We start from the raw sequence: 10,188 nt of genomic DNA on the forward strand, positions 1-10,188 counted from the left end.
CTACGGTGATTCTGTGTTTAACCTTTTGAGGAATCAGCCTCTTAGTTTTCTTCCTAATTTATTTTTAACTGAAGGATAATTACAATATTGTGTTGGTGTCTGCCATACATCAACGCTCTTATTTTTTAAGGTAAGGGAACTAAGGATCAAAAAGGATCAATTATTTTTCAAGAGCACTCTTACCAAGAGTGTTTGATGACCATACATTTTTAAAAACATGCTTCTTCCTACCTTGAAATGTTTCTTATGAACTAGAGGGCAGGAAGCTTAATTTGTTTGACGTTCCAGTGTTTAGCAGTGTCTGGTGCATGATTAACTTGCAGAAAATATATTAGGTTTTTACACATCAACATTTTGAAATAGGGCTCTTTCACAGACTCAGAGCCAAATGAGATGGCGAGTACCCTCATGTTCTTGAGTGTGGTGTTAGACCGCTTATAGGGGACTTGAAAATGAGGTTTCTATAAGCCTATCTTGTGACCTTAAGCCCTGAAAAAGATTGAGGTTGAAGAAGTCAAGAGAATTTCCCTGAATGTGGTGGTTAACAGGCTACAGCATTTTTCCCTTCACCAAGGGTGCTGTTGGGAGAAGACTGGACTTCCGCTGATGGCAAGGCAGGGGTACCCTGTAGACCAAATATGAATATAGGTCACTCAGAGATGAGATCCTGCCAAGAACGCAGGGATGAAAAAGCTGATAGGGATGTCTTAAGCAGACTGCCAAAGGAGAGACTTTACCCTTTCAGTCAAGAGAGCTACAAATGGACATTTCCGGTAGGTGCCTCATGAGACGGTCAACAAAGGAATCCCCACAATCACAGAACATGTTGGCAGGTCCTGACAGTCGCAGCCAAGTAATTCAGTGCTCCTTTATCTCCCCAAGAGCTGGCCCCCAAATCCCGTTTTCAAATGCAGTCCTGAAGGATTCCGAAATCTAGGCTGCCCAGCTAGAGAGACGAACAGAAAGAGAGAAATGAGAATGTGATTCACCTCGCCGCCCCGCCCCACGCAGACACCCAGCCAGAAGCAAAGCGCATCTGTGTCGGTGGAAACTTCCTGTGAAGTTTGTCGTTTTATTTGTTAAACTGAAGAAGGAATTTAGTTACTGAATGGAGACTGCCCTTGGTTCTGAAAGTGACTGGGGAACTTTTTCTTATCAGAGTGCCTGACAAAGACAAAATCTGCCAAGGGTTCATCCAAAAGGCATGGGCAGCAAGCACTCAGAAGGTGAGCAGGAAAAATACACGTGTTTCCTGCGTCCCTACTGTTGAGTTTCTCTTTCTCAAGGCTAAATTTAAAGTGAGTTAAAATAGAGTTTTGTTTTGAGAAAATCATCCATCATAAGCTTATCCAGGCTAACAAAAATGTTAAATGTATTTGTTTCTGATTATAACTTAATTGACGGGATGTGGTAACACTGCATATTTTATTGCAGTAAGAATACTTTTCATTCTAACATTCAGTATCTATTTTAGTACTAGTATTTCACATGCCTTGTGGGAAATTATTTCTCTTTCATTTAAGAAAGTTTGGTAAGACTGTTACTCGAGAAGTCTAGTCTTCTCCTAGCCAAAAGATGGAATAGTGATGCAAGCTACCCTGGACTATTTATATATACATTTAAAAACTTTTTGGTCCTATGGCGTGTGGGATCTTAGTTCCCTGACCAGAGGCTGAATCAGTGGAGTCTTAACCACTGGACTACCAGGGAAGTCCCTGCTCTAGAATTTAAATTTCAAGCAGAATGAAAAAAAAATACAATTAATAGGGGTAGCAGGCCTTCCCCAGTGGCTCAGCCATAAAGAATCTGCCTGCACTGTAGGAGACGAGCCGGAGAGGCTGGTTTGATCCCTGGATGGGAAAGATCCCCTGGAGGAGGAAATGGCAACCCACTCCAGTATTCTTGCCTGGAGAATCCCACAGACAGAGGAGCCTCATGGGCTGCAGTCCATGGGGTCGCAAAGAGTCGGATGTGACTGAGCGACTAACACTTTCACCGTCAGAAACTTATCTCATAGAAGGCATTTGAGATCACTGTAGATCTCATTAATTCTTTTGGACAAATTGCTTACTGTCCATAGTGTCTATGAGTAGAGATACATATTTTCAGCCTATATTATAATGAGTGGAATAAGCTGGTTGTGATGATATGGCATAAAGCTGATATACTATTTTAATAGGAATTCAAGAGGAAGAAAAACAAATGTTTATGGGCCAGCGGCTTGATGAGCCTCATTTCATTGAGTTCTCCCTGCGACTTTGAAAGTACACGTTAATGGCTCCACTTTACAGAGACAGAAACTGAGGCAGAATTAAGGAACTTGCCTACACTCACACAACCGTCAAGGAGCGGGCTGGCTGAGGAGCCTTGTCTCTAGGGTCCCGGCGTTTCCCCCTGTACCACGCTGCTCCTCCTGCTTCCGAATGAAGGATTTTTCCCATGAACCCCTCAGAGCCTTGCTGTACTTCCAGTGCTTCCAACAGACCACTGAGATTATTTAAAGAAGTGATGAGCCTATATATTAGAGAAGCTTCTCATGCATAATTCTTTTATTTGTCTATACTAGATGAGACTGGCCAGATTTTGATCTGAATTACTGCAGGAGAGATGGGGCTGTTGTGTGCCCATGAGTCTTCTGCTCTGATGAATCACCACTCTGTGACCCTAAAAAGTCACAGTTGACAATAATCACTTATTGTCATTGAGGAAGGAAAAAACGGATACTCGCTGAGTGAGAACTGTGGCTGTCTGGGTATTTAGATGATACATGCTGCACTGCAATGACCCCTGTTTTGTAACACCTGTGGGCCACCCTTCTTCCCACTCATCCCAAGTGCGTTACAGAATCTGACAGCTGTCAGCCCTGGAGCAGTGTGAAGTTGCTAGAACACAGCATATATCCGTTAGTGTTTTTTTTTGATTGAGTGTCTGAATGCCACAAATATGGTAGTGACCCCCTTGGACACTTAGTCTTTGCCAACCCCCAGGTAGTTGTTAGTATCCTAATTTCCAGTTGAGGAAATGAAATTCAAGGAGATGAATACACTTCTCCACGTTCTCATGGCTAACAAACGGCAGAGCTGGGACTCCAGGGCACCCTGTGGGGATTCACTGGGCTCTGCCTGAGCATAGCCAAAAGACACATCCAGGTCTTGAAGTCCTGGGGGAGCTGGTTATCAATGGGCAAGACCTGAAAAGGATGGTTGTTGTGGACCCCAAATTTATATGTTGGAATCCTAACCCGTAATGTGATGGTTATTAGTGGGTGGGACCTTTGGAAGGTGGTCAGATCAGGAGGGTGAAATCCTTGTGAGTGGGGTTAGTGCTCTAGTAAAGGAGACCCCGGATGACTTCCCCCTCTGTCACTGAGGACACAGAGAGGTGACTGTCTATGAGTCAGGAAGCGGGCCTTACCGGACAGCCACTGTGCTGCCTCTTTGATTTGGGGTTTCTCAGCCTCCAGAACTGTGACAAACACAGGCTGGTATTTAAGACACCAGCCTGAAAGGACTAACACTCTGCTGGGGTTAGTGATAGATGCTGGTTTAACGTAAATGTATCTCCCTGTCGTTTATTGCCTGGTCCCGAGCTGGCTGCTGAGCCCCTCTTCTGAGGGTGCGGACCTGATGAAGTGTCCCTGCTGCCCTGGCGGCCCCTCCCAGCCGCTCTTCCCACCTGTCTGATGGCCCTCTGCAGCTTCAGAAGAGGCGCTCCCATGGAGAGCTCCTTCTGGAAATTTCTTAACCGTTCCCTTCGCTCTCCCTGCATCTACTACATGTTAGGTCCTCAAGAAACTCATGGCCAAGGGGAGTGACAGATATATAGACAATTCATTGTAACATCGTGCCTTATGAAGGTAGATGCAGCCACAGATTTAGTACATTATTAAGAACCACTGGGGCTTCCCTGGGGGCTCAGTGGTAAAGAATCTGCCTGCTGTTGGAGGCACGGGTTCAGTCCCTGATCTAGGAAGACCCCGCATGCCCGGGAACAGCTGCGCCCATGTGCCAAGGCTATTAAACCTGTGCTCTGGGGCCTGTGTGCCCCAGAGCCCACGCTTGGCAACGAGAGAGGCCACCGCGGGGAGGAGCCTCACACCGCAGCTAGAGGAGAGCCCGCACGGCCACAGAGACTCAGCACAGAATAAATGAATGAATCACATAGAGAGAAAAGAAGCCCCGGCCACTGGGGGAATCTCTAGTGATTATGGGAGATGACCCTCAGACTCGTATCTTCAACATCCTTGGTGGTGTCCTGGTTAGTCAGAAAAAAACTCTTTTTCTGAACTTTTGCCATCACAGTTTACTTACTACTTTCTGTTTCCAACAGAAACATCTTGATACGGCATCTCATGTTCCGGAAGAGCCTCTGGTGGCATGAGACTGAATTATCCTTTCCTGGTGCTGCGAAGGCCTTGCAGGGCTATCTCTTTTGGTGTTTTAGAATAATGCTGCATATAAATAATGCTTGAGCTTTGTTTATAGCCTGTGCCTAACATTTCAATGTAATCCCCGGTGCATTAAGCAATATAACAAGCATCTTTGGATTCCTGGACATTTTCACTGATAGAATTTGGGAAATGCTTGTAATGTATCAGTGTCAGATAGTCAGAACACGGGCTGAGGTGGTGGGAAGTCAGCCACGAGCACATCTTCTGCAGTGCTCTAAGCTGTGGGGTCGTCTTTTATTGGAAGCACAGCACTTCCGGGACTTCCCTGGTGGCCCAGTGGCTAGGACTCCACACTCCGAATGCAGGGGGCCCAGGTTGGGTCCCTGGTCAGGGAACTAGACCCCACATGCCGAAACCAAGACTTCACAGCTGCAACTAAAGATCAAGTAAGACCTGGTGTAGCCAAATAAATATTTAAAAAAAATCCACATCGCTTCTAATGAACAGATGTTAATAAGAGAATTTAGTGGCTATTGCTCAAATGATCTCTATGTCCCACTTTATCTGAATATCGAGGCTGTGTTTTAGAAAATCCAGAACCTGCAACTATATTTAGCAAGTAAATTTCACAGCCAGGCTATGCATGGGAGGAATCAGAAGAGAACATCACTTAATGTTTCTCCTTTTCAGAAGAGGGAAGAAGAAACAAGAATATGGCCTGCCATCGGAGATGTGATTAGGTTACATATAGACAACAGATTTTTGCCATTCTTTATCCCTGATTTCTGGGAACAGCCAATCTCTGAGTACCAGAAGGCCCAGGGCCCAGGGGATCTGACCACGGAAGCAGCTTGTGCTTCAGTTTCTAGGGCTGTCATACAGCTGCTATAGACGGCATGCTTTTTTTTTTTTTTTTCCTTGCACTGTTTCTTCTCAGAAGGATTCGTGAGTAATGATGTACTTCCTTGAAAGTTCTTAAAGCTCTGCAGGAGAAGGATCACATTTAAATGAATTACAACAAATGGTACAGATCCTTCCAATGTCTGGGTCACTTCTCCATGACACAGACTCTTTTAAGACCATATAAATTTGTGCATTGCACAAATTTGTGCATAAAGGTGATATCAGGATTTTTCAATAAGTTACAGAGTGCGTTCATTCATTCAGTTGTCAGTGAACATTTCTTGAACACCTATTACATGCCAGGCACTGCATTAGCCACAGGGGTTATTAAGAGCTCTAAAGTGGTTCCTAGACAGCATATTCAAAAGCAGAGACAGTGCTTTGCCAACAAAGGTTCGTCTAGTCAAGGCTATGGTTTTTCCTGTGGTCATGTATGGATGTGAGAGTTGGACTGTGAAGAAGTCTGAGCGCCGAAGAATTGATGCTTTTGAACTGTGGTGTTGGAGAAGACTCTTGAGAGTCCCTTGGACTACAAGGAGATCCAGCCAGTCCATTCTGAAGGAGATCAGCCCTGGGATTTCTTTGGAGGGAATGATGCTAAAGTTAAAACTCCAGTACTTTGGCCACCTCATGCGAAGAGTTGACTCATTGGAAAAGAGTCTGATGCTGGGAGGGATTGGGGGCAGGAGGAGAAGGGGACGACAGAGGATGAGATGGCTGGATGGCATCACTGACTCGATGGACGTGAGTCTGGGTGAACTCCGGGAGTTGGTGATGGACAGGGAGGCCTGGCGTGCTGTGATTCATGGGGTCGCAAAGGGTCGGACACGACTGAGCGACTGAACTGAACTGAACTGAAAGTGGCTCCTGAGATCAAATGCTGCTCCTGTGGTAGGATGTTTGGTATGAAATGCTGCATTTGTCTTCACAACGATGTGGGGAAGTAAATATAATTATTGGCTCTATTTTACTGATGAGGAAACCGAGGCTCAAGGAGCTCAAATGCTCTGCCCAAGGACCTATATGTAAAACCTGCCCCCAAGACCCTTGCTGTCTGATATTCATGCTGTTGTATCCCTTTCTCTTGAATGGCAACTGGACCCATGACTTGCTTTTTAAATTTTAATATGTATTTATTTCGTTGTGCCTGGGTCTCAGCTTTGGCATGAGGGATCTTTAGTTGCAATGTGGGACTCTTAGTTGTGACATGTGAGATCTAGTTTCATGATCAGAGATTGAACCCAGACCTCCTGCACTGGAAGTGCATAGTCTCAGCCACTGTACTGCCAGGGAAGTTGTATTCACACTTTACATGAACCTCAGTTGTGTGTTAGCTGCTCTGGCTAAGTATGGTAGTGGCTCAGATGGTAACGAATCCGCCTGCGATGCAGGAGACCTGGGTCCCATCCCTGGGTTGGGAAGATCCCCTGGAGAAGGCAATGGCAACCCACTCCAGTATTCTGGCCTGGAGAATTCCATGGACACAGGAGCCTCAGCCACTGGACCACCAGGGAAGTTGTATTTGCACTTTGTGTGAACTTTAGTTACTAGATTTTAATCAAACGAGACCAACCAAAGTCAATATAGACCCTTGGCATTGCAGGACTTAACTTTCACGGCTTTGAATATTTGCTAGACTATTCTTGGGCACCATTAGCAAATGCCATGGAAAAGCCATGACTTAGGGATTTACGTTGTTGATACAGAATCTACTGACTCGCTCCCATATGAGGCCAGGGTATGGGGCTAGTCCCTTACGTTCAGAGTGTCTTACCAAGTAGCTGCATCTCAGTGTAGCTCTATGTTTTCATTTACATATTTTGTAGGAAAAATGATACAGTAGCCTACCCATTATTAATAGTATTTAGGAATATTGGAACTCATGAAAATATCTCAGGCATTGTCCATCATGAATGTCAATATAATACAATTTACTGACTTGGAAATGAACAGCTTCTGTTTGGGAATTTGGAGTTGGAATTTGATCTCCTCGAGGTTCACATCTTCTCAGCCATTTGACTCACCAGAGCCTCTTCTACTGGCCTCTGAAATGGCAACCCACTCCAGTATTCTTGCTTGGAGAATTCTATGGACAGAGGGGTCTGGCGGGCCACAGTCCATGGGGACGCAAAGAGTCGACTGAGCGACTCTCACTCACTCACTTCAGGAAAGGGGCACGTGGCTCTGGCTTGGGTCGCTTTTTTTTTTTTATTTTATTTTATTTTTAAACTTTACATAATTGTATTAGTTTTGCCAAATATCAAAATGAATCTGCCACAGGCATACATGTGCTCCCCATCCTGAACCCTCCTCCCTCCTCCCTCCCCATACCATCCCTCTGGGTCGTCCCAGTGCACCAGCCCCAAGCATCCAGTATCGTGCATCGAACCTGGATTGGCAACTCGTTTCATACATGATATTTTACATGTTTCAATGCCATTCTCCCAAATCTTCCCACCCTCTTCCTCTCCCACAGAGTCCGTAAGACTGTTCTATACATCAGTGTCTCTTTTGCTGTCTCGTACACAGGGTTATTGTTACCATCTTTCTAAATTCCATATATATGCGTTAGTATACTGTATTGGTGTTTTTCTTTTTGGCTTACTTCACTCTGTATAATAGGCTCCAGTTTCATCCACCTCATTAGAACTGATACAGATGTATTCTTTTTAATGGCTGAGTAATACTCCATTGTGTATATGTACCACTGCTTTCTTATCCATTCATCTGCTGATGGACATCTAGGTTGCTTCCATGTCCTGGCTATTATAAACAGTGCTGCGATGAACATTGGGGTACACGTGTCTCTTTCCCTTCTGGTTTCCTCAGTGTGTATGCCCAGCAGTGGGATTGCTGGATCATAAGGCAGTTCTATTTCCAGTTTTTTAAGGAATCTCCACACTGTTCTCCATAGTGGCTGTACTAGTTTGCATTCCCACCAACAGTGTAAGAGGGTTCCCTTTTCTCCACACCGTCTCCAGCATTTATTACTTGTAGACTTTTGGATCGCAGCCATTCTGACTGGTGTGAAATGGTACCTCAGAGTGGTTTTGATTTGCATTTCTCTGATAATGAGTGATGTTGAGCATCTTTTCGTGTGTTTGTTAGCCATCTGTATGTCTTCTTTGGAGAAATGTCTATTTAGTTCTTTGGCCCATTTTTTGATTGGGTCATTTATTTTTCTGGAGTTGAGCTGTAGGAGTTGCTTGTATATTTTTGAGATTAGTTGTCAGTTGTTTCATTTGCTATTATTTTCTCCCATTCTGAAGGCTGTCTTTTCACCTTGCTAATAGTTTCCTTTGATGTGCAGAAGCTTTTAAGGTTAATTAGGTCCCATTTGTTTATTTTTGCTTTAATTTCCAATATTCTGGGAGGTGGGTCATAGAGGATCCTGCTGTGATGTATGTCAGAGAGTGTTTTGCCTATGTTCTCCTCTAGGAGTTTTATAGTTTCTGGTCTTACGTTGAGATCTTTAATCCATTTTGAGTTTATTTTTGGAAAGGGGCACATGGCTCTGGCTTGGGTTGCTTTTTATTGGAACTTGAGCAGTCATGCTGTTTGTGCTAAACCTTCAGAGAGATTCCTCTTGGACCTGCAGGCTTCCACAGCTCCCGGTGGTCACTTCTTCCTTACTCTGCATGGTTAGCTGAAGCAGTGGCCATTGAGGCTACTATAACAAAATACCACAGATAGGATAGATATAGACAACAGAAGTTTATTTCTCAGCTCTGGAACCTCTGAGATCACGGTGCGACAGTTTACTGGTGACAACCTTCTTCCTGGTTCATAGCCGGCAACTTCTCCCTGCGTCCAGGGGCTGGAGATCTGTCTGGAACCACTTTCATGAAAGGGCACTCATTCCATTCAGGAGAGATCTACCCTCTCTTCAGGATTCCCGAAGGCCTGCTCCCTAACTCCCTCATCTTTGGGAGTTAAGTGTCAACATACGAATTTTGGAGGACACAAATATTCAGACCATAGCAGGTGGTACTGCAGGGAATAGACAGTTCTATGCAGCCTTGCGGAATTTTTGTACTTTCCATCTGCCGTGAAATTAGTGGAATTAAGCAGGTCTTTCTCAGATAGATCCACTACATCTGTGTCTGCTGCATCCTCCTGACTGCTGGCAGGAGTTTAACGAGGCTACGATCTCTGACCCTAGAGGCTTCATTAAACCTTTCATTTCCATAAAGTACCCCATTTGGAAGAATTTTGATGGGAATGAAATGCTCCAAATAATGGATTTAAAAGTGCTTTTTTTATTTGGAATAGGTATTAGTAAAATGAAACTCTGTGGCAGTTCAAGGCTATTTTAGAAGAGTAGGGGGGGAAAAAAAAAAGGAAAATGGGGATTATAGCAACCCAACCCCAGAATCACAAAGCAGCGTACAGGACAGTGGATGCAGAGCAGAGAAGCAACAGTTTAAAAACCAACCCAACCACTATTTTCAAAAAACTATTCCAATGAGTGGAATCCATGATCTTTGCGATACAAAGACACCATATGCTATACTGCAAGGAGTTGTTTTGGAAAAAAATTTAAAATTCTCACTTTTTACCATTAGTCACCTATGACTTTAACCATTAAGATTCTCTGGAAATATCCCTCCTGACCACATGCAAATTTTCTTATCACCACTGAGTTTTATTTAACCAAATATGCAAATGTGACTTTGGCTTGGTTGCAAATAAAGGTAGCACTTAGATTTATTTGTGCTTCCGTGGTGGCTCAGATGGTAAAGAATCTGCCTGCAATGCAGGAGAACTGGGTTCGATCCCTGGGTTGGAAAGATCTCCTGAAGAAGGGAATGGCAACCCACTCCAGTATTGTTTCCTGGAGAATTCCATGGACCCAGAAGCCTGGTGGGCTATGGTTCATGATGCTGCAGCGTCAG

The sequence above is a fragment of the Bubalus bubalis genome, chromosome 22 (genome assembly GCF_019923935.1).
Source record: "Bubalus bubalis isolate 160015118507 breed Murrah chromosome 22, NDDB_SH_1, whole genome shotgun sequence".
Classification (NCBI taxonomy): domain Eukaryota; kingdom Metazoa; phylum Chordata; class Mammalia; order Artiodactyla; family Bovidae; genus Bubalus; species Bubalus bubalis.